At 43.3% G+C, this 27859-nt stretch overlaps 1 protein-coding gene across 1 annotated transcript in view; it reads right to left on the reverse strand.

The window, feature by feature from the left end:
- Positions 1 to 26840, reverse strand: part of LOC120932780 (solute carrier organic anion transporter family member 1B3-like) — a 111470-nt gene extending 84630 nt beyond the window's left edge. The window contains exon 1 of the mRNA XM_040345454.1: positions 26760 to 26840. The gene's annotated coding sequence lies outside the window, so the exon portion shown is untranslated. The remainder of the gene's footprint in view (positions 1 to 26759) is intronic.
- Between the last annotated feature and the right edge of the window lie 1019 nt (positions 26841 to 27859).

Consider the following 27859-nt stretch of genomic DNA (forward strand, 5'->3'; position numbering starts at 1 on the left):
CACACCCCCGAGGGATCTTGATGAATGTGAACCTGCCACCACATCTGGTAAAGTATCATATTCAAAAGATACCCAGGTAATGTAGATGTAGGAGAAACATATTTGTAATACATGGTTTGCTTGCACATTTCAGGAGCAACTCGTGCTGGCTCCTCAATTGACAGGGACACTGCCCAGCTCCTCATTGCCGAAATTTGGTCCTGCCGGGAAAAGAATGAAGACCTACAGATAGCAGCCCGGAAAATAATAAAAAATGCAAAAAGTGTTGAGGTCCAGTTGAAAAATTTACTGGATGTTTTGGGTAGGGTGTGAAAAAAACCAAAAAAAAAATAAAAAAATTATTTCATCTCATTCTTGAATTAAAAAAAAAAAAAAAAAAAAAAAAAAAAAATTTGATATGTTTACTGATCAAAAAAATACAAAAAAATGAAAAAAAAAGATTTTATATGTTGATTGATCAAAAAAATACAAAAAAATGAAAAAATAAGATTTGATATGTTTACTGATCAAAAAAATACAAAAAAATGAAAAAAAAAGATTTTATATGTTGATTGATCAAAAAAATACAAAAAAATGAAAAAATAAGATTTGATATGTTTACTGATCAAAAAAATACAAAAAAATGAAAAAAAAAGATTTTATATGTTTACTGATCAAAAAAAAAAAAAAAAAAAAAAAAAAAAATATATGTGATTTTACTTGTTCGACCAACCAAAAAACACATGTGAGACTGAAAATTTGGTTTCACAAAATATGTAAAATAAAAATTATGCAGATCAATATATTTGTGGCTTGTTATTTTAGATCAATGATGACATTAAACCTAAAAAAAAGTGAAATTTAGGCTGGGAACATAGAACGAGGAAGGATATTTAGTCCATCCAAAACACATGCAACTATGATAACCTAGGAGACAAAGAAAATACACAAACATTCAAAACAATAAGAACAAAAAATACAATGTTTCTTGCATAAAATATTTATTATGTTCATTCACCAAAGATCAGGCATTGGAATGGCCCCCCTACCCATAAAATAGTCAACATATGCCTGGCGCACTGCACGTGCGTTTCGGGGGGCCAAGCCTGGATGGCCTGCCTCATGGGCCGCCTCTGGGACATCAACTCCCTCATCAGGCAATAATGTCAAATAATTTGAAGAATGTCTTCGTAGAAAGTTATGTAATATACAACAACATAAAATAATATTGTTCCACTTATATTCTGCCATGTTTATGGCGGTTAAAAACAAGCGAAATCGACTGACCATAATGCCAAACGCATTTTCCACCACTCTTCGGGCTCTGGCCAGCCTATAATTAAAGACCCTCCTCTCATGGGTGAGGGCACGTTGGGGAAATGGCCTCATGAGGTGGGGACCCAAGGCAAATGCCTCATCACCAATAAAAACAAAGGGCAGCCCCTCTTCATTATCCTCCGCACGTGGCAATGCAAGGTCCTCCGCCTGAAGCCGTTGGGCAAACTCGGTCTCGGCAAAGACCCCGCCGTCTGACATCCGCCCATTTTTCCCCACATCAACATAGAGAAAGTCATAATTGGCAGACACCACCGCCATCAGTACGACACTGTGGAACCCTTTGTAGTTGAAATAATGGGATCCAGAATGGGGTGGTGGCACGATGCGGACGTGCTTGCCATCAATAGCTCCTCCACAGTTTGGAAAATTCCATCGCTGAGAGAAGTCCGCTGCCACAGTCTGCCATTCCTGTGGTGTTGTGGGGAACTGTAAATAAAGCAGAATTTTTTTTTTAAGATAGTACATTACTAACAGAATATCAGCAAAGATTATTGGATCCTAAAAATAAAAAATATTAGTTCAGGTATTATTGTAAAAACAACAATATTAAGGGATCACTAAGCAGATTAATCACACCCTCTCATGGTAAGAAAAATTAACATAAAAGTGTGATGGGGGCCCCCCCCCAAGATCAGTTTGTGACCTCCAAAAAATGATGGTTTAACATCAAATTAATACAAATAGACAGTTACAAAAATAACATTGGGGGGGGGGGGGGGTTGGTCGTGCACTACAATGGAGGAAAAAAATCAAGGGGGATATAGGGACTAAGCTAGGTGGGTTTGCCACTAACAAAATAACCCAAAATGGACATGTGGGCTAGATAAAAAATGCATGTAGGACCCAAAAAAAATACAATAATACATGCATGGAGACAAAGGTAACATTACCAGCATATTATTAAAAAAAGGTTAATTAGGGACTGTTTAAAAAACAAAAGAAGAAACATAGTCTATGCATTTAAAGGACAGAACTTACCTTAATATAGTCCTCCTGCAAAACCTGGATTATGGCAGAACACGTCTCCGGGATTATGACGCCCAGAGACTGGGGGGAGATGCCCGTCGAGAACTTCAAGTCCTGCAGACTTCTCCCTGTTGCAAGGTATCGCAACGTAGCAACTAGCCGCTGCTCAGCAGTTATGGCTTCCCGCATATTGGTGTCCTGCCTGGTGATATATGGCGACACCGAAGCCAAAAGCTGCTGGAATACGGGGTCAGACATCCGAAGAAAATTCCTGAAATCATCAGGGTTATTTTCTTGGATCTCCCGCAGCAGAGGCATATGAGAGAACTGGTCCCTGCAAAGAAACCAGTTCTTGGCCCACAAAGTCCTTCTCCTCCTCCTCAAGGACCGGAGCCGGGATGCAGCACACATCATAACAACATGCACAGCACGATCTCGGCGACGAGAACGTACCCGCAACATGGCTAGAAAACGGTCGTCAAATCAGATCGGACTAAAAATTCTGCCCTGAAGTACAGAAAGGCCTCTGAAGAACGACCTGCAAAACAGCAACGTGCACACAAGAACGCACTTGCAAAACAAATACGTCCTAAATACAAGCACTGTATCACAGATCCGACTACAAATACACAAACTGTACGACAGAAAACGAAATTTTAAGCACAACCACTGAAAAGCACGAATCGTCTCTCACCAAACTTTTACTAACACGCAGCAACACGATATCAGCAAAAGAGGGCGTCTTCCGCATGCAAATTACCCTTTATAGTCCCGTCGTACGTGATGGACGTCAGCGCGCATTGCTAGAGATTTTTCAAAAAACGATGGTCTGTATGCTACGTCGTTTTTGAAAATGAAGTTTCAAAAACGTCGTTTTTTTCATCACTTCAAACGTCGTTTTTTTTTCATCGCAAAAAACGACCGTCTGTACGCGGCATAAGGCCTCGTACACACGATAGGTTAACCAGAGGACAACGCTCTGATGGACAGTTTTCATCGGTCAAAACCAATCGTGTGTGGGCCCCATAGATAATTTAACCATCAGTTAAAAAAAAGGCAACTTGCTTTAAATATTAACTGATGGATTCCTAAAAAAAACGATGGTTAGTAGGCACAACCATCAGTTAAAAATCCACGCATGCTCAGAATCAAGTCGACGCATGCTTGGAAGCATTGAACTTAGTTTTTTTCAGCACGTCGTTGTGTTTTACGTCACCGCGTTCTGACACAATCGTTTTTTTAACCGATGGTGTGTAGGCACGACTGACCATCAGACCGTTCTCATCGGATGGACCAATCGTGTGTACAGGGCATCATAAGTGTTAGGGCAATTAGTGGTAGGCACCGTTAGGTCTAGGGTACCCCCTTAACCCCCCCTAATAAAGGTTTAACTCCTTGATTACCCCCCAGATGACCCTTTCACCCCCTGTCACCAGTGTCGCTAATAGATCTTTTTTCTGATCGCTGTATTAGTGTCACGGGTGACGCTAGTTAGCCAGTTAGTTGATTGGTGTTACGGGTGACGCTGGTTAGTTAGTTTTTATTTATAGCATCAGGGCACCCGCCGTTTATTACCCAATAAAGGTTTAACCCCCGATCGCCCGGTGGGTGATATAAGTTAGGTTTTAGGGTCAGTTAGGGTCTGCGTTGCTCCAGGCAGCGTCAGATTAGTGCCAGTAGCGCTAACACCCACGCACGCATCATACACCTCCCTTAGAAGTATATTATCCGAACGGATCAATATCTGATCATATCTATACTAGCATCCCCAGGAGTTTAGGATTCCCAAAAACGCAGTGTTAGTTGGATCAGCCCACATACCTGCTAGCACCTGTATTTTGCCCCTCCGCCCAGCCCACCCAAGTGCAGTATCAATCGATCACTGTCACTTACAAAACACTAAACACATAACTGCAGCGTTCGCAGAGTCAGGTCTGATCCCTGCGACCGCTAACAGTTTTTTGGTAGCGTTTCAATCAGTCGCTGACAGTCCAGGAGCATTTTTTCCTGTGAGTCTCACTAGTGTACCAGTAAATTTAGAGACCAAAATGTCATATCGAAGGTACACTAGTGAAGAGGCCTACACGTTTCTGAGCATGACAGATAGTGAAGAGGAAGTCATCCATCTGTCAGATTCAGGCTCAGAATACGATCCTGTAGACAGCAGCGGCACCCTGACAGATAGCTCTGACAACAGATTTGTGGTCCCTGCCAAGGTCAGGCGTACCTGACCCCGTTCTTCTGCTATTGTTGAGGTGCAAGAACCGCAGGGCTCTAGTATGGAGCAGAGAGTCAGTACTAGTGCCGCTCATCCTTATGGCCTCATCCAGTGGCCTAGTACACCTTGGTCATACATCCAGCACTGCAGTAACACTTGGTGATGTGGCGAGTCCCATAAGTGCAGTTCAAGCTGGTGAGGTGGCTAGCACAAGTAGAGTCTGCAGCCACCAAGAATACAAAGTCAGGCCCATTGTGCCCATAGTGCCCTTCCTGCAGAATTTGTCAATCCTAATTGGGAGCCAATCCCCCATTCACTGGCCAATTCGGAATTTAGGTGGAATCAGTTGATTTTACATCACTTTATTTTTATTTGCTGTTTTTCATGGAAGATCTCTATAGATCTATTGTGGACCAAAGCAATTTGTATGCTGGTCAATTAATCGCTGCTAATCCCCAGTTGTCCCTTGCCAGAGCATGGAAACCAATTACGGTTTTTGAATTTAAGACCTTTCTGGGCCTATCCCTCCTCATGGGCATAACTAAAAGGAGTGAAATTTGGTCATATTGGTCCACTGACCCAATTTACCATATGCCGTTGTTCTCTGCCTCTATGGCCAGGGCACGATACGAGCAGATCTTGCAGTTCATGTACTTCAATGGTAATGTTCTCTGTAGTCCTCGGGGTGACCCTGGATACGATTGGCTCTACAAAATTTGGCCCCTCATTAACCACTTCAACTTCAGCCTTGTTTACTCCCGGTCAAGTTGTCTGCATTGATGAGTCCCTGATTACGTTTTCTGGCCGCTTGTCTTCCCAGCAAGCGTGTCAGATATCGGGTCAGGATGTATAAGCTCTGTGAATGAGCAACAGGCTATACATGGAGTTTTATGGTTTACGATGGAAGAAATTGTTACGTAGAACCGGAGAACTGCCCAGACTACATTGGGAGTGCTGGCAAGATTGTGTGGGACTTGGTGTCACCCTTATTCGGAAAGGGGTACCACTTGTATGTGGACAATGATTACACAAGCATGCCACTTTTTAGTCATTTGTTTGATCATCAAATTGGCGCATGTGGCACCGTGCGATCTAATCGCCGGGGCTTACCCCAGCGGCTTGTAGATTCCCATCTTAGGCTGGGGAGAGATCCTGCTTAAAGTGTAATAATTTGCTCACTGTGAAGTGGAGGGATAATAAGAATGTTTTTGTACTGTCCTCCCTTCACGCAGACACGACCGTCCAAATTCCTATGGCGACTGGAGTACTTAGTACCTAGTTGCCCGTGAGGCCAGACGCTGGTACAAAAAAGTGGCTGTATATTTATTTCAATTGGCTTTGCTGAATGCTTATGTGCTATAGAAAGCTTCAGGCGGACTGGATCCTTCCTTAAATTTCAGGAAGACATCGTCACAGCCCTTCTGTTTCCAGATGGTGCTGCACCCCCACCTTCCCAACGCAAATGCAGTAAGCTGGCTGCATGAGAGGCATTTTGCGTATGTCCTCCCTGGTACCCCTACCCAACGAGTCCCCCAAAGAAGATGTTGTGTCTGTAGCAAGCGCGGATATAGGCGTGACAGCCGCTTTTATTGTCCCTCCTGTCCTGACAATCCTGGTCTTTGCATTAGTGAATGTTTTGAACGCTACCATACACTAGTGGAGTATTAGCGTAGGGTACAACAATGCACAGACTAGGACATACTTTCACAGGGTCTCCCAAGATGCCATCGCATTTTGAGAGACCCGAACCGTTACAGTTAGGCCCTGTACACACGACCGGTTCATCCGATGAGAATGGTCCGACGGACCGTTTTCATCAGTCCACCGCTGAAGTGGCCTGATGGTCTGATGTGTGTACACACCTACAGTTCAAAAACCGATCGGGTCAGAACACGGTGACATAAAACACACGACATGCTGAAAAAAAACGAAGTTTAATGCTTCCGAAGCATGCGTCGACTTGATTCTGAGCATGCGCGGGTTTTGAACTGATGCTTTTGTGTACTAACCATCGGTTTGGCCCGATCGGTCAGTGGTCCATCGGTTCGATTTTAAAGCATTTTTTTAAAATTTTGGACTGAAGGACAACAGACCAATGGGCTATACACACGGTCGGTTTGGACCAATGAAACTGAACCTCGGTCCATTCTCATCGGTTTTGTCCGACCGTGTGTACGCGGCCTTACAGTTGCAAAGAAACGTGTAAAAAAAATAATAATAATTGCTGTTATTTTATTATTCTCTCTCTATTGTTCTGCTCTTTTGTTTACTGTATTCTATGCTTAAAGGGGTTGTAAAGGAATTTTTTTTTTCATAATAAGCATCCGCATCCTTTACCTGCAGACATTCCCTTTTTCACTTCCTCATTGTTAGTTTTTGCTCAGAAGTTGCTCTATTTCTTCTCTGTTCTGTTCACTTCCTTATTGTCTGATTTTACTGACCACCGTGATGGGAGGCTTTACTGAGGTGGTCAGTAACGTGCTCACCCCCTCCTGGGAACTACATCTGTGTGGCAGGACGCTCTCTACGTGTTAGGCCCCGTACACACGACCGAGTTTCTCGGCAGAATTCAGCCAGAAACTCGGTTCAGAGCTGAATTCTGCCGAGAAACCCGGCCGTGTGTACACTTTCGGCCGAGGAAGCCGACGAGGACCTCGGCGAGGAAATAGAGAACATGTTCTCTATTTCCTCGTTGTTCAATGGCAAAAGTCGGCCCGCCGAGTTCCTCGGCGGCTTCCACACTGAACTCGACGAGGAACTCGATGTGTTTGGCACGTCGAGTTCCTCGGTCGTGTGTACGGGGCCTTAGAGACTTCAAGGAGGTGTGAATTACTGGGCGTGCCGCAATTCATACTGGGAAATGTAGTTCTTACATGAACGAGCGATGCAAACCAGGAAGTGAATGAGAGAACAGAATGCCGGAGGTGATATAGATGAAGGAATTTAATAGGTATTTACTCGTTTTTTAACAGAATCATTACACTATTCTGTCTGTCTACCTTGCAGACATTAATTTTAGGCAAAACATTTTTTTCCTTCACAACTCCTTTAACTGCAATGTTTTATTGTTATTATGTTTTATCATGTTTGCTTTTCAGGTATGTAATTATTTTATACTTTACTGTTTACTGTGTTTTATTGTTTATTTTTTTCAGGTACGCCATTCAGCTGCATCACTGATTTATTTATCTTGACAGCAACAACGTTTGCTCCCACAATACATAAAGCCGTGACTCCAGCGCTGTAGGAGGTGATTTCCCCACCACAGTTAAAAAAAGAGCATACAGTCTGGACCATAAATATTGGGACAACGACACAATTCTCATCTTTTTGGCTCTATACACCACCACAATGGATTTGAAATGAAAAAAACAAGATGTGCTTTAACTGCAAACTTGCAGCTTTAATTTGAGGGTATTTACATCCAAATCAGGTGAACGGTGTAGGCATTACAACAGTTTATATATGTGCCTCCCACTTTTTAAGGGACCAAAAGTAATGGGACAGATTGACAATCATAAATCAAACTTTCACTTTTTAATACTTGGTTGCAAATCCTTTGCAATCAATTACAGCCTGAAGTCTGGACATTCGTCTGGCATAGACATCGCCAGTCGCTGGGTTTCATCCCTGGTGATGCTCTGCCAGGCCTCTACTGCAACTGTCTTCAGTTCCTGATTGTTCTTCAGCAAGTGAAATGCATGCTCAATCGGATTCAGGACAGGTAATTGACTTGGTCATTGCATAACATTGCACTTATTTCCCTTAAAAAACTCTTTGGTTGCTTTCGCAGTATGCTTCGGGTCATTGCCCATCTGCACTGTGAAGCGCCGTCCAATGAGCTCTGAAGCATTTGGCTGAATATGAGCAGATAATATTGCCCCGAAACACTTCAGAATTCATCCTGCTGCTTTTGTCAGCAGTCACATCATCAATAAATACAAGAGAACCAGTTCCATTGGCAGCCATACATGCCCACGCCATGACACTACCACCAACATGCTTCACTGATGAGGTGGTATGCTTTGGATCATGAGCAGTTCCTTTCCTTCTCCATACTCTTCTACTCTCATCACTCTGGTACAAGTTGATCTTGGTCTCATCTGTCCATAGGATGTTGTTCCAAAACTGTGAAGGCTTTTTTAGATGTTGTTTGGCAAACTCTAATCTGGTCTTCCTGTTTTTGAGGCTCACCAATGGTTTACATCTTGTGGTGAACCCTCTGTATTCACTTTGGTGAAGTCTTCGCTTGATTGTTGACTTTGACACACATACACCTACCTCCTGGAGAGTTTTCTTGATCTGGCCAACTGTTGTGAAGGGTGTTTTCTTCACCAGGGAAAGAATTCTTCGGTCATTCACCACAGCTGTTTTCCCCGGTCTTTCGGGTCTTTTGGTGTTGCTGAGCTCACCGGTGTGTTCTTTCTTTTTACGGATGTTCCAAACAGTTGATTTGTCCACACCTAATGTTTTTGCTATGTCTCTGATGGGTTTGTTTTGTTTTTTTCAGCTTAATGATGGCTTGCTTCACTGATAGTGACAGCTCTTTGGATCTCATATTGAGAGTTGACAGCAACAGATTTCAAATGCAAATAGCACACTTGAAATTAACTCTGGACCTTTTATCTTCTCCTTGTAAATGGGATAATGAGGGAATAACACACACCTGGCCATGGAACAGCTGAGCAGCCAATTGTCCCATTACTTTTGATCCCTTAAATAGTGTGAGGCACATATACAAACTGTTGTAATTCCTACACCGTTCACCTGATTTGGATGTAAATACCCTCAAATTAAAGCTGAAAGTCTGCAGTTAAAGTACATCTTGTTTGTTTCATTTCATCCATTGTGGTGGTGTATAGAGCCAAAAAGATTAGAATTCTGTCGATGTCCCAATATTTATGGACCTGAATGTTAATGCCGAAGCATGGGGGCAGGGGTGGAGGAGCGATTTGCTCCTAACATTAGGGGCAGATTGCCCCCATGCTTCGGCATATATATATTTTAGGCACAGATTGCATTAAAACATTATTTTTTTTTCTATTTTTTTTCTATTTTCTTTGCAGGTATATCTTACTGTTATACTGTAATGTTACTTTATTTTATGTTAACCATCATTTGCTTAGCAGGTATGCCATTCAGCTACAGCACTGATTTATTAATCTTGACAGCAACAGTGACTCCAGCGCTGTAGGAGGTGATTTCACCACCACAGTTAAAAACAAAATGGTGCATGTATGCCCATCATTAGAAATGGGTGGATGAAGGGCGGTATTCTAATGGTGGGCATACCCACTGATCAATCTCTTTATTTCATGCAGCCCACAGATTACAATATATGCCCAAGGACCAGCAATGTACTGGTATGTTGCTGGACTTTGAGTGGTTATACCGGAATGATGCCTGCATGTTTAGGTATCATCATTGTATCATTCTTTTCAGCCAACGGTCGGCTTTCATGTAAAAGCAATCCCAGTGGTTAATTGGCCTCTAGACTGCTTTTACAAGCAGTGGGAGGGAAGGCCCCCCCCCCCACAATCTTCCATGGTTTTCTCTGGCTCTTCTGTCCCAACAGGGAAACTGAGAATGCAGTCGGTGGTTCCGCCAGCTGACTATAGAACTGATCAGAGGCCAGGACGACCCTAATCATCACGATTCTGCCCGCGATAGTCATCCGACAATGATCTTAGACCCCATTTACACTGAGGAGTTTTTCAAGCACTTTTACATAAAAAAAGTGCCAGAAAAGCTCACAAAAGCTGCTTCCCATTAAAGTCAATGGATGCTTTCACACTGGGGCAGTGCTCTGGTGGGGGGGGGGGAGGAGTTTGAAAAACTCCTCCAAGCAGCATCTTTGGAGCATGTTTGGAGAGCTGAAAAAAGCACCTCAAAAGCACTTTTCTACATTTTCTACACTTTTCTACATTGAAATTAATAGAAAGCACCTTAAAAGATCTTCAAAAGCGCTGAAAGCCCTAAGAAGCCTAAAAAAATGTCAAAAGCACCTGAAAAGCACCGCAAAATCGCTCAGTGTTTTACTGGCAGTTTAGAAGCGCCTCAGTGTGAAAGGGGTCCTAACCTTGTAAAAGTAGCAGTGATATCATCACTGTAACCTGCAGAGATCAGAGCTGTACCAGGGGCCCAACAGGTCCACCCACTACAGGCTGCCTGCATAAAACCGCAGGAGAGGACTCAGAGACCTTTCACACTGCCATCTCCCGAAGAACACTGGTAAAGTGCCGCTAAAACTAGCAGCGCTTTACCAAAGTTTTTTTGGCGCTAGCGGGGCACTTTTAACCCGAAAAAGGCCGAACAAGGGTTAAAAGAACCCACTTTGCAGGCGCTTTGGCGGCGCTGCCCATTGATTTCAATGGGAAGGGCGCTTTAGGAGCTGTGTATACACCGCTCCTAAAGCGCCTTAGAGAAGCTGCTTGCAGGACTTTTTTTGACGTCCTGCCAGCGCAGCTCCCCAGTGTGAAAGCACCTTCAGATGTACCCCTCAGATTTACAGTGACTGCACTTCCAAGTGCACTTGTAGTGCAAAGTGGATTTGCCTTTCGTAATTAACCCCCATTGTCTTTTATTCTTTTTTTCCCCTCTACTGAGACACTGATGTTAGCAGTTCCAGCACTCGGCAGATTAAACTTTACTACTGCTCACTGCTGCACTTTCCTTGCTACTGTTTATGCTACGCTGCCAAATGTTATCTTATGCCTAGAGCCTACTGTTATGCTACTTTTATGCCTAGAACCTGTATTACCATCATTAATCCATTTTATGCCACCTATGAGGTGGAATAACAATGTTAAAGTATGGGCGCCGTTCCCGCCGCGAGGTTCGAATTTTTTACGTCGTTTGCGTAAGTCGTCCGCGAATCGGGAGTTACGTCGTTTACGTCCGCGTCGAAATCAATAGACCCGTACGGCCTACTTAGCTGCAATGCGCACTGGGAAATGTAGTAGCCCGGCGCATGCGCAGTGTCAAAAAACGTAAAAAAACTTGAGGTCAAGCCTCATTTCCATACAACACGCCCCCTCCAAGTCATTTGAATTAGGCGCCCTTACGCCCGCTCGTTTTAGGCTACACCGCCGTAGATTAGCAGGTAAGTAGATTGTGAATCACTACTAGCCTAACTAATTTACGGCGGTGTAGCCTAAAAAGGCTAGGCTAGGCCATCCTAAATTTAGGCCAATGTGTGTGAATCTACCTATAAGTATTACTTTCAGTTAATTCCTGTTATATTGTATGTTTGTACACTCAACTTAGAGGAGCTGAGGATCTTGAGAAGGTCCCATTCTATTCAGTGGTGCTACACAAGTAAGAATACACATAACACCTCTATTTAGACAAGATTTGTTTATCCCAGAAATCAGCTTTAAACAATGAAGTTGTCTGAGTCAATAAACTAGCAAAGTGCTCTCCTCTGCATTGAATGGAGACTAAAAAGGTTTAAAATTACACAAGCTCTTAGGACAAATATAGGCTCTGGAGGATGGGTGGTCACACCTGGAGTATGGAAATACTGGCCACAGTGAAATTCTTCCACTATTCCAAAACCTGACAACAGCCCCGGGACTGCTGTATAATGGATACTAAAAGGAGACTAAAGCCTGCCATACATGAATCATAATTTGGCCTGTTCAGCGGGGATAGGTCCAATTTCAATCCATGTATGGGCAGACTGATTTTACAGAAGTTGATCTACTGATCAGATTTTCCTGTCGGCCTATCAAATTTTCCCCATTAATTCAGCACCACCGGTTATACCCACTTTTAGTGCTGGTTCACACATATGCAATGCAAGAACCAGCGCAATTCCAGTTCCAGTTCCAGCATCACATAGAACTCGCAGTCAGTTCATACTGCCCTATGCAAACTGCTGTTGGTGTCAATAGAAAGGTTGACACCCCCAGATTGGTTTGCATATTGCAGTGGGAACTGTGAATTTGGACAGGAATACGTTTGCATGGGTGTGAACACAATTTTGCGAATTCAGCCATACAATCTATATGGCTGAAGTTGCATTTCACAAACATCGCATGTGATCTGCAGAGCAGTGCGGTGCGAATCACATGCGGTCTGACATTGCGCTGGTGTGAACCATCACTTAAAAAGAAATAGCATCTCTTTTTTTATGCATTTTAATTAAACATCATATTAAAGACTTTCATGTATGCCTGTGTAGCTACACCATGGCCAAAGCAATGCTCTCTTAGCTGTCTCTTTATTTATCAGATAAGAGCCCCCAGACTAAACTCTTTGGACTTTTTGGAAAACTTCCACAAAAAAAAAACATTTCTATTTGTTGAACATTATGTCCATTGATCAGCCTTGCAGCAAATGGAACACAAGTAATGGAATAACAAAGTATTGGCTGAAATGTGATGGTCAAATGGGAGAGATTGGGGAGCAGTGTTATTTTGACATCAAATTTCGATTTCGTTTTAGTCGTATTTTAGTCAATCTGAATTTATTTTGTTTTGGTCGTATTTTAGTCAACTAAACTCTCCAATACATTTTAGTCAACTAAAATTAAATGGGTTTAGTCAAATTGTGCTGCATTATTTAAGCATTTCTCTAGAATTGTTAAACTCATTATATACTCCTGGAGTAAAAATCGAATAACATGTTATTATTTCTGGTATGAAGGTTTGACCACGCACTACAGATTTAGCCGTTGTGATATATAATGTCTTTATAAATAAAACCAACTTTAAAATATAGGGGAAAAAAAGCAAAAAACTGTAAACTCTATTGTTTGTAATGACGTTGCACATATTACCTGAATATATTAACAACATTAAATATAAATATTAAGAAAAAATAAAAAAGTAAGAAAAGACGTTTTTTTATTTATTTCAGCAGCTTAGTAGATGCCCCTTACTTATTCTTATGTGGTAGTGCAGTGTTAATTTTTCGATTTAGTTTTAGTCATAGTCTTTTGACTAAAATGCAATTTTAGTTTTAGTCATATTTATATTTTAGTAATCTGAATTGTTTTAGTAAAATTGTATTTGACTAAAATAGTATTAATTTAGTCAACGAAAATATTTTCGTCAATGAAATTAACACTGTTGGGGAGTTGATTAAAACTGGATGATGTTCCATGGAAGTAATAGGTGAAGGGGGGTAGGTGGGATTTGCACTGAAATGGGGCGATGTTCCATTCTATTGGGAGTTTGAACTAAAATAGGGCCATACTGTATCACATGGGAGAGATGAAGGGGTTGTAGAATAAAATAGGGTGTTTCCTATGAGGGTGATGGGGGTGTACACTGAAATGGGAAAATCTACGATTGGGGGAGATAAGGGGTGGATTGAAATAGGGCAATGTCAGATGGAAATAAGGAGTAGACTTAAATAATAACCCAAAAACATAGAAAAGTGATGGCAGAAAAGTGCTCCATTAAGTTTGACCCATAAAACTTTTAACTTTTTGTCTGAGTATAGATCTATGTTTGTTTTAAGCATAAAATGTGTAAAATTTAAATTACTGTTGACTGGCTCACTACCTCTGCTGAAAGCCTATTCCAAGCATCAACTACTTTTTCTGTAAAATAATACTTTCTAAGGTTAGCCTTGAACTTTCCTCCTACTAGTTTGAGGTCATAGAGCAATGTCCTGTAGGAGTAATGGATGGACTGAAATAGGGCAATGCGTCTTTTTGGAGAGATGGGGGAGTGGAAATAGGGCAATGGCACGTGGAATAGATGTGAGGGGGGGAAGGGTTGACTAAAATAGAGTTTTGTCCCATGGAAGTAATAGGGGAGTGTTATGAAATGGGGCAATGTGCTATTGGAGGAGATGGGAAGGAGTTAAATGAAATAGGGCCAATGGGAGCACTGGTGGGAATGGACCGAAATGGGGAGATGTGCCAATGAGGGAGGATTGGACTGTAATAAAGCTATGCATGGGAGATATGGAGGGATGCCCCATAGGGGGGGGGGGGGGGTCAAGGGGATAGGTATTTATTTTTTGCCAGTGACACTCCCCATGTTTATCAAATTCCACATTTTTGGGGAATTTTTCACCAAAACACTAAATAAACATTTAAGACATTTAAACAACAGGAAAATCGGTACGCAATACCTGCGGAAGTTCTTCTTTTGACTTTCCACTAAAAAGAATGACTTATGCCAGAGTGAAGTAAATTACCAGTTATATTTTCAGCCCCCCTCCCCCCAGAAAAAGTCAGACATTCTTTATAAACTGGCAGCATCTACAGAATAGAATTGGCTTTCAATTGACATCATAAAATGACCAGCAGTGCATTTTTCAGTTTTAGAAAAAAATCTCAATGTGATTTGCCCCGAGCCAACATCATAAAACACCAGATCATGAGTGGACAAAGCTAACACAAACAGCAACAGAAAATTTTATTTCAGATTACAGAAGGGCATGTAAAGCTTAAAGGGGTTGTAAAGGTAAAAAAATGTTTCCCTAAATAGCTTCCTTTACCTTAGTGCAGTCCTCCTTCACTTACCTCATCCTTGCTTTTAAATGTCCTTATTTCTTCTGAGAAATCCTCACTTCCTGTTCTTCTGTCTGTAACTAAACACAGTAATGCAACACTTTCTCCCTGGTGTGGAAAAGGCCTCTTGAGGGGGGAGGGGGTGAGCAGGAGGGTTAGGATGCTATCTACTTTGCAGATAGAGCAAGGAGCTGTGTGTTAGTGGGCGTCCTGACACTCCTGCTCGCCCCCTCAAGAGGCTTTCTCCACACCAGGGACAATGTGTCGCATTACTGTGTTTAGTTACAGATAGAAGAACAGGAAATGAGGATTTCTCAGAAGAAATAAGGACATTTAAAAGCAAAATTGTAGGATGAGGTAGGTGAAGGAGGACTGCACTAAGGTAAAGGAAGCTATTTAGGGAAAAAAAATTACCTTTACAACCCCTTTAACTAATATCTTCTCTTATTCGGTTAATTTTGGTCTGTTAAATATACCATTGAAAGTTTTTTGTTGTTTCTGTTTGTTAAGCGCAAAAAAAAAATACCAGTTGACACTTGCTCCTATGTTATGAAGAAGATGAGAGGGGTTAACTATTCTGTTATCCTGCCCTAGGATGACAACATTGCCCCTTGATAGATACTGCACAGTCAATAAAAGTTGTCACCCTATTACAGGAAGTTTGTACTGGCAAGATCACCAGATGAAAAGAAAAAAGTGTTAAAAAAGTAAAACGAATGCAGCCACCACATCTAATGCCGCGTACACACGATCATTTTTCGGCATGAAAAAAACGTCATTTAAAACGATCGTGTGTGGGCTACACATCATTTTTCAGGTTCTGAAAAACGACAAAAAAAAAATTCGAACATGCTGCATTTTTAAACGTCGTTTTTCGGGTTGTAAAAAATGATCGTGTGTGGGCTAAAACGTCGTGAAAAACCTGCGCATGCTCAGAAGCAAGTTATGAGATGGGAGCGCTCATTCTGGTAAAACTACCGTTCATAATGGAGTAAGCACATTCATCACGCTGTAACTGACAGAAAAGCGGGAATCGTCTTTTACTAACACGGAATCAGCTAAAGCAGCCCAAAGGCGAATGGAACTTCCCCTTTATAGTGCCGTCGTACGTGTTGTACGTCACCGCGCTTTACTAGAGCATTTTCTAAAAACGATGGTGTGTAGGCAACGTCGTTTTAATGATGAAGTTGGGAAAACTTTGTTTTTTGGACATGCTGAAAAACAACGTGGCATAAGAACTGGTGAGCTGGTGAGCTATAATATATGACATTTCTGCTTTGGGTGTAGATACGTTATACTTTTGTAGATATTAAAGGGGTGGTTCCCCCTAAAACAAATTTCTAACAATACATTCGGAAGACTGCTTACACTGCGGGTAGGCTGGCTTTTTTTTTTTTCGTACATAGCTCGATCATATCGCATATCGCCGTTTCATCCCTCGGCTTCCGGGTATGAGTCTTGCTGGACCTAGTTGATTGACCTTCCTTCGACCGGCGCATACTGTGCGTCACGACTTTCCGACAGAAGCCGAACGTCATTGCGCAGGCGCCGTATAGAGTCGGTTCTATACCACGCCTGCGCAGCGACGTTCGGCTTCTTTCGGAAAGTCGTGACATCAAGTATGCGTCGGTCGGAGGAACGTCAATCAACTAGGAACGCCCACCGCCACAAGACTCATACCCGGAAGTCGAGGGATGAAATGGCGATATCGAGGTATGTACGAAAAAATAAATAAAAAAAAAAGCCAGCCTACCCGCAGTGTAAGCAGTCTTCCAAATGTATTGTTAGAAATTTGTTTTAAGGGGGAACCACCCCTTTAAGTACTTTTTAGTAAATCAAAGTACTTTCATAGCTGCCACTTTGCACCTATTAGAAGGACAGAGGATATTTTAAGAAGGTGACAAAAAAAGGCCACCAATCACACCTTACAACACATCTTTCAAGCTGCACAAAAAAGACAAACAAGGCCACATACATAAATCAGTATCTGCAAATCCAGAAAAATATTTGAACCTACCTGGCTGAGGAGTCTCCATTCACTGAAGCCAGAAGAGATGGGAGGGCATCTGAGCTGGCCAGCTGGCGGAAATGATTAACTACATCAAAGAGTTTAGCACTGTTTACCTATTGGAGACTCAGAGTGACCTGGAGACCGGAGATGTGCCTATATACAGATATCTAAACACAAGAGTGGAAGGCTCCATGAAAAGACACAAATATGTGCTGAAATTGGAACTGGTGGTTTGAGGAACCAGAATACTCGGTCCACGCCAGAAAATGAGAGATTCACCTTTACTACCAACAAAGAAAATATACATTTATTTATTACATGTGTTTACAACATACTGTTTATGAACAATGTATTCAGTGATTTACATAATGTTTGTTCACGTCAGTCCCTGCCCTCAATTTGCTTACAATCAAAGGTCCGTGTCTCACACACATTGTACTAGTGCTATAGCATGTCTATGGAGCGTATGCAATTAATTTCGGTCCGAATACAAATTTGAATGCATTTTGGGTTACTCAGAGATTCGGATGTATCCAAATATCTGAATGAAATAGTAATAAATAGTTGCGAATTTAATTGAAGTTCATTAAAATTAGTTTGGTTTATTAATTTTCGAACAAATTCCAAATGTTCAGAACAATTATGCCACATACACATGGTCGGAATTTCCGCCAACAAATGTTCGATGGGAGCTTGTTGTCGGAAATTCTGACCATGTGTAGGCTCCATCAGATATTTGCTGTCGGAATTTCCGACAACAAAAATTTGAGAGCTGGTTCTCAAATTTTCCGACAACAAAATCCGTTCTCGTAAATTCCAATCGTGTGTGGACAATTTCGACGCACAAAATTCCATGAAAGCTCAAGTACGAGACGGAAGCGCTCTGTCTGGTAAAACTAGCGCTCGTAATTGAGATAGCACATTCGTCACACTGTAACGGACTGAAAAGCACAAGGCTGAAAAGCACGAATTGTCTCTCAACAAACTTCTAATAACATGACTGGTATTGAACTTCCCTTTTAATAGTGCCGTTGTACGTCTTGTACGTCACCACGTTCTTGGCGTTCGGAATTTCCGACAACATTTGTGCGACCGTGTGTATGCAAGACAAGTTTGAGCCAACATCTGTCGGGAAAAAATCCATGGTTTTGTTGTTGGAATTTTCAATCGTCTGTACGCGCCATTTGAATTCGGATTGATTGAAAAATTATCGAATGATTCAAATTCTGTGTGAAGAAAAGCTGGTTGTTGAGCAGCGGCCTGAGAAGCTGGCTGCCGCAACCTTAACAACTGATGACTCCTCAGCTGTCCGCAGGCTTCCCCACTGACAGCTGAAATGTAAACTAAACAATGCCGGCAATACAAAAATTTTAAAAACCGGCGTGGACTCCCCCAATTAATACTAGGCCCTTCGTGCCCCCCTGCTCCAGAGCACCCCCATGTTGAGACCCAAAGGGCCTGGTATGGATTAGGGGGGACCGCACAATGATTTTTTTGTTGACAGCTAATAAATCATTGGTTGTTAAGGATGCGGCAGACAGCTTCCCGGCCTGGTGCTTAACAACCAACTATTCTTCACACAGAATTCAAATTGGTCGATAATTTTTTGACCGCCCAGAATTCGAATCGTTCCGAAAATTTGGAATTTGTTAGAAAATGAATAAACAAAACAAAATTTAACAAAAATGTTATGAAACAAATTCGAAACGACACTAAACTAGTTTCTAAAATAAACAAAATTTGTAACATAACGAATATATCTTAAACCAAACAAATTTTTCTGTTCTGCACATGTCTAATTGCAAACTCCACGTAGATGATGTCCTGACTGAGATTTGACCCTTTAATACCTCTGTGTTCACACAACACACAATATTTTTTATATTTTGGACCTGTTGTAAAATAATCTCTTTAAATGGATGACCTCCATTACTAAACTAGTTCTGGGGAATTTCTTGTCAGTCATTCACCTTCGCCATATATTGACAGAAAGGGAAAAATTTGGTTAGCTCACCTACATACAGTGGGCAGAAAAAGTATGTAAACCCCAAGTTATTAAAGTGTTTGTAAAGGATATATTCTTTTTTTTTGTTTTTTAAATAACAAACATCTCTATATTTACCTGTTCTGTGCAATGTAAGTGGACAGAGGGGTCCAGAACACTCTCTGTCCAGTGCCCCCACGGGAAGCCACTTCCCATGGGGATATTTGTGCGTGATCGCTTCCGAGTCCTGCTGCTGTGTTTATTGACACAGACAGTGGGACTCTGCAGTCATTTGCCATAAAATGTTATCTGATTCTCATCTAAAGCCGGGTACACACTATTTTTATTTATTTTTTCATTCAACCCCCAACTGTCAGCTCCAGTTAGACCAGTTCTATTAGTCATGCAAGGTTAATTCAGATCCCCCCCCCCACCAGAACACTCCAATCAGTGCTCCCTGCCATTGGCTGAGAGTGCTGATTGGGAGTTCGCCGGCTGCTGGTTTTCCAGCATGCTCGTCCAACAGAAGCTGACAAATGTCGGCCTTTGTTTTTTGAACCGGTCGTTGTCGTCTGACATTCAGCCCGTGTATACCCGGCTTTAGTCACAAGAATAGACAAACACAATGGGGCATATTCTTAAATATCTGAGGCGGCGGAACGTATGTCCTTTACGTTACGCCGCCGCAAGTTTAAGTGGCAAGTGCCTGATTCCCAAACCACTTACCTGTAAACTTGCGGCGGCGTCGCGTAAAGTCCACCCGCGCAAGCCCTCCTAATTCAAATGATCCTGGTAGGGGGCGTGGATCATTTAAATTAGGCGCGCTCCCGCGCCGATCGTAATGCGCATGCTCCGTCGGGTAAATTACCCGACGTGCATTGCGCTAAATGACGTCTCACGGACGTCATTTGTTTTGACTGTAACGTAAATGGCGTCCAGCGCCATTCACGGACGACTTACGCAAACGACGTTAAATTTTCAAATTTCGGCGCGGGATCGACGGCCATACTTAACATTGAGTACGCCACCTAGGGGGCATCTTTATCTTTACGCCGCGTATCGCTTACGGAAACGACGTTAAAACACTACGGCGGGCAAGCGTACGTTAGAGAATCGGCGTGACTAGTCATTTGCATATTCTACGCTGACCGCCACCTATCGGTCAGCGTAAATATTGCAGCCTAAGATACAACGGCGCAGGCCGTCGTATCTTAGGCATGTTTAAGTGTATCTCAGTTTGAGAATACACTTAAACATAGGATAGGACTTACGTCTGCGTATCTGCTGATACGCAGGCGTAAAGTATTTGAGAATATGGCCCAATGTACTTAAAGGGGTTGTAAAGGTAAAAAAATAAATTCCCTAAATAGCTTCCTTTACCTTAGTGCAGTCCCCTTCACTTACCTTATCCTTCCATTTTGCTTTTAAATGTCCTTATTTCTTCTGAGAAATCCTCACTTCCTGTTCTTGTGTCTGTAACTACACACAATAAGGCAAGGCTTTTTCCCTGCTGTGGAGAAAGCCTCTTGAGGGGGGAGGGGGGCTTCCATTGTTTCATGGAACGTTAGGGGCTTGAATGACCCACTTAAGCCTACCATGGTGTCCACCGCTCTCAGGAAACACCTCTCTGTTTTACAGAGACCCATCTGACACCAGGGACTTTGTCATGTGTGGGATTTGCATGGGTGGGATGGGTGTATCACTCCACTCATACCTCCTATTCTAGGGGGGTATGCATCTTATTATTTTTTTTTAAAGTGTATTTTGTGCGTGTACTCGAGAGAGGAGCCGGACTGCAGGAGTTGGGAGTAGGCAGGCCTCCCCCAGAGGCAATCTGCCACCTTTCTCCATGCCCCGGGTGGCAATGGCGGGTGTGTGAGGGGGTCCTCCCACGCAGCCCGCCCTACCTGCTCCGCTTTGAAGCCCAACGGGGCAGAGGGACTCCCTATAAGGGAGTGAGAGGATTTGCCCGCTCAACCAGCCCCGTTAGTCCTTCACCTCTCTTTTTTAGAGACCGCGTGGTCAAAGTGAGTGCATGTTAACCCAATTTCGAGTGCGTGTAAGTGTGGTGGTTTTTGTGGGAGGGGGGTGGGCGTACTAAGCGCAGGCTTACCTCGCATAGCACACCCACCGGGAGCCGGGCTGAGACCAACAAACTCAATTCACATGTAGCCGAGACCGGGATCTGAACCCCTAGCTGCAGAGGTGAATGGCTAGTCAGCGCAGTGCCAATCACGTTGAGCCACCGCAGCTCCCGGGGGGGGGGGGTATGCATCTTGATACAACGCTCCCTAGATTTTCAGTTAATTGATTCAGGAATTGACCAAGAGGGAAGATATGTGTTTTTGATGTGCAGAATCTCTCCGTTAATGTTTATTCTAGCAGCTGTGTACCTCCCCTATTTAACCCAGTGATCCTACGCACCCAGCTGTTGTACCAGTTAAGCAACCCTGATGTTCCCTTTACACCACTGGGGGACCTTAACGGGATCTTAGATCCGATGCTGGACAGGCACCCCCCTCAGGTGGTGGGACACTGGAGGGCAAAACCTGCCTTGGCGAAATTCATAGAGGAAGTGTGATGGATAGATGCCTGGAGATTTAGAAACCCGAATGAGAGACGATTTTCGTGCTACTCCAAAACTCACCTATCTCTGTCCAGAATAGATATGTGTCTATGCACAACATCTACCTCCCAATAAATTGAGGAAGTGCAATAAATTGAGGAAGTGAAATACTGAAGTATTTTAGACCATTCCCCTCTAATGGTTCGCTTAACTGTGAAGCCGGCTACTAATCTCTCCAGAGCACCCTGGAAACGTAATGCCTTTTGGCTGATTTTTTTTCCCTCCCACGCCTAAATTGCTAATTGAATATAAGCCTAGTGGCAGAGACACGCACACTACTCTGACATAAATGCCGCCTGGGATGCTTTTAAAACGTTTCTATGGGGAATATTTATATCAGAGGTCAACGCTATCAAAAGAAACACTTCTGCACAAAGGGAACAGTCGTCATAGCTGGTAAGACGCCTGGAAGTGGAGTACATTGCAAATTCAGGGGAGGGTCCCTGGTGGGTATGGATAGCGGCCCAGGATGCAATCAACCAGTTAGATGCTTCTACAGCTGTAAGGAAAAGGTTCTTTAATAAATTAGCCTTTTATGAGGAAGGGGAACAGATATGGAGGTTGTTAGCGAAAATTGTACATTCTCAACAGCTTTCCCCCTCTATTGGAGCAATACACGATGAGGCAGGAAGGGTGGTAAATACCCTGGATTTGATTATGCAAGAATTGTTCTACTCTGATCTCTACCAATCCAAACAGATGCACTCACCGGGGGAGGTGCGAGAATTCTTATACGGGATTGAGCTGCCTCGCTTAACGGATGCTCAGCAGGGTATGTTGGACGCCCCCATTACCATAGAGGAGATGCAGATAGCAACCAACTCCTTTCGCAACTCTAAGGCCTCGTACAGATGAGAGGATATCCGCTGGAAACGGTCCGCCGAATCATTACGACGCATGCGAGGGATGGGAGCGGACGGACTGATCCGGTGAGTCTGTACAGACGACCGGATCAGTCCGCTGGACTGGATTCCAGCGGATAGAGTTCTTAGCATGCTAAGAAATTTTTATCCGCTGGGAATCCGTCGGCTGGATTTTTATCCGCCTGAAAATGTCCGCTAGGCCAAACACGCGACCGGATCTATCTGCTGGAACTGATCCCAGCGGATCGATCCGGTCGTGTGTACGGGGCCTTAGGCACCTGGGGATCATGGTAAACTGATTGAGGTATACAAACAATATGGGGACATTGTACTACCACAACTGCTTAAGACTCTTAACTCAGCTAGGGAATCCCTGCACCTCCCGGACTCCATGACACGAGCCAGTATAGTACTATTACTCAAAACAGGGAAGGACCCACTTGACCCAGGCTCATACAGGCCGATCTCACTCCTACAAACTGACATTAAAATTCTGACAAAGGTGCTGGCACTAAGACTTAATAAGGTAATCTCCTTACCTTACCTCTGGTTTTATACCGGAAAGATCCACGGCCCTTAATCTATGCCGACTGTTCCTTAAAGCGGATGTCCGCTGAAAAAAAAAATATTAAAAGTCAGCAGCTACAAATACTGCAGCTGCTGACTTTTAATATCGGCACACTTACCTGTCCTGGAGTCCAGCGCCGTCCGCAGCAGAGGACGAGCGATCGCTCGTCACTCTGCTGCACCCCCACCATCCTCGGTGAGGGAGCCAGGAAGTGAAGCGCTCCAGCTTCACTGCCCGGTTCCCTACTGCGCATGCGCGAGTTGCGCTGCGCCTGCTGATTGGCTCCCGCTGTGCTTTGGGAGCCGAGTGTTCCCAGAACACAACGGGGGGGGGGATGCAGGAGGTGACGTCCTGCCCGCAGTCTGCCCGCAGACTGTGGCCGGAAGTGGGTGCAAATGACTGTCTTTACACAGGTATATGCACTCCCCTCCCCCCTGAAAGGTGTCAAATGTGACACCAGAGGGGGGAGGGTTCCGATCAGCGGGAGTTCCACTTTAGGGTGGAGCTCCGCTTTAATGTACAGTCCCAGGCAGATAATTTGGGTGATAGAGCACTGCTGTCATTGGATGCCCACAAGGCATTTGACAGCATCAAGTGGCAATACATCTGGGGCACTCTGGGTTTGGAACGATCTTTCTTTCCTGGGTACAACTGCTCTACAGCTCCCCAGGGAAGCAAGCCATGTATCTGCTCCTTTTTCACTACATAGGGGGACTCGACAGGGTTGCCCCCTCCCTCCCCTACTTTTTGCCATTGCCATAGAGCCTATGGCTGCTCCAACCCTTTAATAACTGGTTTTAAATATGGGAAGATACACTAAAAACATGCTCTATGCTGACAATGCTATGCTACTATTGGGAGACAAATCGGGGAGCCTAGGGGAGGCCATGGCGGTTATTAGGCGATTCTGATCGTTCTCGGGACTGGTGATCAATTCAAGCAAATACACAATCATGATGTTAGACTCAGGCCTCGTACACACAACCGTTTTCCTCGGCAGAATCCATCAAGAAACTTGGTGGGAGAGATTTTTTGCCGAGGAACTCGTCGAGCCCAAAAGAGAGCATGCTCTCTTTTTCCTCGACAGGAATGGAGAAAATTGGCTCGTCGAGTTCCTCGACAAGCCTAACAAGAACTCGACGAGGAAAACGATGTGTTTCGCCCGCCGAGTTCCTCGGTCGTGTGTACGAGGCCTCAGGCCCTACACAGGATCGTACACTCCACGACATCCCAGTGTCATCAAAATTCAAATACTTAGGAGTTTTTGTGACCCCACAGCCCGGGCGATTAGGTATCCCTTAATCTTTCTCCACTATTGGGCCAGCATCAGGGACAAAACTAATATATGGTCTAAGCTGAAAATGTCCTTCATGGGCAGAGTAAATCTAATAAAGTAAATATGCTTTTATCTAAACCATTCCATTGTAGCTCTGGCTGTATATTCAGTGTCGTTATCCTGCTGGAAGGTGAAAATCCGCCACAGTCTCAAGTCTTTTGCAGACTCTAAACAGGTTTTCTTCTAAGATTGCCTTGTATTTGGCTCCATCCACCTTCTCATCAACTCTGACCAGTTTACCTGTCCCTGCTGAAGAAAAGCATCCCCACAACATGATGCTGCCACCACCATGTTTCACGGTGGGGACGGTGTGTTCAGGGTGATATGCAGTGTTAGTTTTCTGCCACACATAGCGTTTTACTTTTAGGCTAAAAAGTTCAATTTTGCTGTCATCTGACCAGAGCACCTTCTACCACATGTTTGCTGTGTCCCCCACATGGTTTCTCACAAACTGAAAACTTGCATTCTTCTTGCTACTCTTCCAAAAAGAAGTGGAGTGCACGACTTATACCTTGTACACACGGTCGGACTTTTGACCGTGCAAAAGTCTGCTGGGAGTCCGTAGGAAAGAAATAGTAAAGGTTCTCTATCTAAGGTCCATCGGACGTCCGACAAAAAAAGTCAGATGGAGGCTACACACGGCCGAACTTTCCGACAAAAAAAGCCTGTCTGACTTTTTTTCACGGAAAGTCTGAACGTGTGTATGAGGCATAATAGTTGTCCTGTGGATAGATTCTGCAACCTGAGCTGTGGATCACTGCAGCTCCTCCAGAGTTACCATGGGCCTCTTGGCTGCTTCTCTGATTGATACTCTCCTTGCCCAGCCTGTCAGTTTAGGTGGATAGCCACATCTTGGTAGGTCTGCAGTTGTTTCATACTCTTTCCATTTTCTGATGATGGATTGAACAGTGCTCTGTAAGATGTTTAAAGCTTGGGATATTTTTTATAACCTAACCCTGCTTTAAACTTCTCTACAATGTCCTGACCTACCTGGTATGTTCCTTCATGATGCTGTTTGTTCACTAAGGTTCTCTAACAAACCTCTGAGAGCTTCACAGAACAACTGTACTTATACTGAAATTAAATTACTTGCACTCTATTTACTAATTGGGTGACTTCTGAAGGCAATTGTTTCCACTAGATTTTGGTTAGGGGTATCAGAGTAAAGGGGGCTGAATACAAGTGCACGCCACACTTTTCAGATATTTATTTGTAAAAAAAAATTAAAACCATTTATAATTTTCCTTCAAATTCACAATTATGTGCCATTTTGTGTTGGTCTATCACATAAAATCCCAATGATATAAATTTACATTTTTGGTTGTAACATGACAAATTGTGGAAAATTTCAAGGGGTGTGAATACTTTTTCAAGGCACTGTACATATCCCTGATGGTCTTCTGCAGGGCTTTTTTTCAGGGGGAACTTGGGGGAACTCAGTTCCACCACCTCTGGCTCAGACTCTTTGGTGCCTGCTCACCACAATCACTTGTAAACACAGAAGTCTGGTTTATGTGTTTACAAATGACAGCTCTGCCCTCTGTGTGTAACCCCCCTGAACTCTGCAATCTGTATGTAATGCAATCCTCGTATTTAATGCCCCTTTAAGACCCTTCTACTGTTTGTGAAATCTGAACGGGGTCGTGGTTGAGTTCCTGCACCTATTTTCTGAGAAAAAAAGCTCTGGTCTTCTGTAGCAGGTTTGCAGTGTCCAACAACACCTGAAGCAAATCATCTCCTCCAATCTGTCTTCAGTTTCTGACCATCTTTAATACCATGTCTTCAGGCTTTGGCCACCTCCTGTTGCATGTCTGCAGTCTCTGTTTATCTCCTGTAGTATATTTGCAGTCTGTGACCATCTACTGTAGCATGTCTGCAGTCTATAACCATCTTCTGTAATATGTCTGCCATCTCTGACCATCTCCCTTACCATGTCTGCAGTCTCTGATCATCTCCTGTAGTATGTCTGCAGTTTCTGACAGTCTATTATAGCAATTTAAACATATACTGAATAATGCGGAAAGCTCTTGTAGCTTTCTGGGGGCACAGCTGCGGATCCCTTTACCTCATACACTATAGTTTTTAGTGAAAATCTATTACAGAACTCAGTACACATCCTTGCGTAGAATAAAAATGAGGCGCAAACACTGTTCAGCATCAATAATAAAGAAGCAGATCCTGTCTATGCAATGAACAAATAAAAATCCCCCCCTTTTCAAGAGACCTGCTCTTACATACTGCTTGGACAGGAACCAAAGGCAAATTTCCCCAACTGGACACAAAACAAATGTTTGGTTGCAGTCTTAACCATGTCCATGGTTAACCATTTTGGCTTTACATACACTTTCCTTTCTGTGATACAAGAACAGCAGAATTAGAGAGAACAGAAATAAATTCACCTTTTTCACTTTATAATGTTGAGGTTCCAGTAATAGTGGCAGCTACATGTCAGCAAACTGGAACAGAACATTTGGACAGGCGCGGGCGGTGTTCCTGGTCTCAGCTGGTTGTGACAAGAAAACAAACTAATCTCTAAACAATGGGGGGCCAGTCAGGCAGCCCTGCACACTGTTTCCTTGGAGTCTAGAGAGTACAGGGAGGGGGGATAATCTGCAGAATGAGCTGCATGGAACCCACCTTCCCGTCACACAGCGGGTCCAGGAATGGCTGCTGATTTGAACCAGATATGTCCTTGTTATTTAATTTTGACAAAATTCCACAGAAATTTTGCTGTTCAAAACAATTATTATCTTAGTTAAAGCGGGAGTTCACCCGAAAAACAATTTTTAACATTAGATTGAGGCTCATTTTGTGAAGCAGAATCGGGTGTTTTTTTTAAATCGAAGCAGTACTTACCGTTTTAGAGAGCGATCTTCTCCGCCGCTTCCGGGTATGGTCTTCGGGACTGGGCGTTCCTATTTGATTGACAGGCTTCCGACGGTCGCATACATCGCGTCACGAGTAGCCGAAAGAAGCCGGACGTCGGTGCGGCTCTATACTGTGCCTGCGCACCGACATTCGGCTACTTTCGGAAAATCGTGACGCGCTGTATGCGACCGTCGGAAGCCTGTCAATCAAATAGGAACGCCCAGTCCCGCAGCCCATACCCGGAAGCGGCGGAGAAGATCTATCTCTGAAACGGTAAGTACTGCTTAGATTTAAAAAAAAACACCCAATTCTGCTTCACAAAATGAGCCTCAATCTAATGTTAAAAATTGAGTTTTTGGGTGAACCACCACTTTAAATTAATATTTATCAGAAGTCTTGACTGGAATTACACAGCAGAATGTATCTCATGAATTGAGTGAGTGCAGACAAAAGAAAACAGTACTATCCCAGTCCAATAACGTGTGACTGATAAGACTTAGCAGATCGGTATACTCAAAACTGTTTTAACACATTTACCACTATCTGGTATAGTTTGAATACTTTCCAATTTTCCACTGAATTGTACTGATGACTAGACATAAGCCCCTGGTTTGGTCCAAACCCATGTTCA

This window comes from Rana temporaria, chromosome 3 (assembly GCF_905171775.1).
Source record: "Rana temporaria chromosome 3, aRanTem1.1, whole genome shotgun sequence".
Taxonomy (NCBI): Eukaryota; Metazoa; Chordata; class Amphibia; order Anura; family Ranidae; genus Rana; species Rana temporaria.